We start from the raw sequence: 358 nt of genomic DNA, 5'->3' as shown, positions 1-358 counted from the left end.
TTGAAAATTCAGACTCTGCATCTCATTGACACGATTCAAGACATATTGGTTAAGCCTTAGGATATCAATAAAGTCTAGGATTATTGCCAAGGATACTAATAAGATTTGGGTGAGTGAATGCCCAGGCGGATTCTCGGGACTTCTAATACTGTTTGGGATTGGGGGGTGGGGGTGGTGGTTAAGGGGGGGTGGGGGTGGTTAAGGAGGGGGTGGGGGAGGTTGGGTGGTGCGGTGGAAAGGGGGGGGGGGAGAAGGGGAGAGGGGTGGGAAGGGGGAGATGTGGAGGAATGAAAGGGGAAGAGAGGGGTAGGGGGAGGAAACGTGATTTATAAATAGAGAATCTCACACACACGCATAC

The sequence above is a fragment of the Penaeus monodon genome, chromosome 27 (genome assembly GCF_015228065.2).
Source record: "Penaeus monodon isolate SGIC_2016 chromosome 27, NSTDA_Pmon_1, whole genome shotgun sequence".
Lineage (NCBI taxonomy): Eukaryota > Metazoa > Arthropoda > Malacostraca > Decapoda > Penaeidae > Penaeus > Penaeus monodon.
This window is presented reverse-complemented; position numbering follows the sequence as displayed.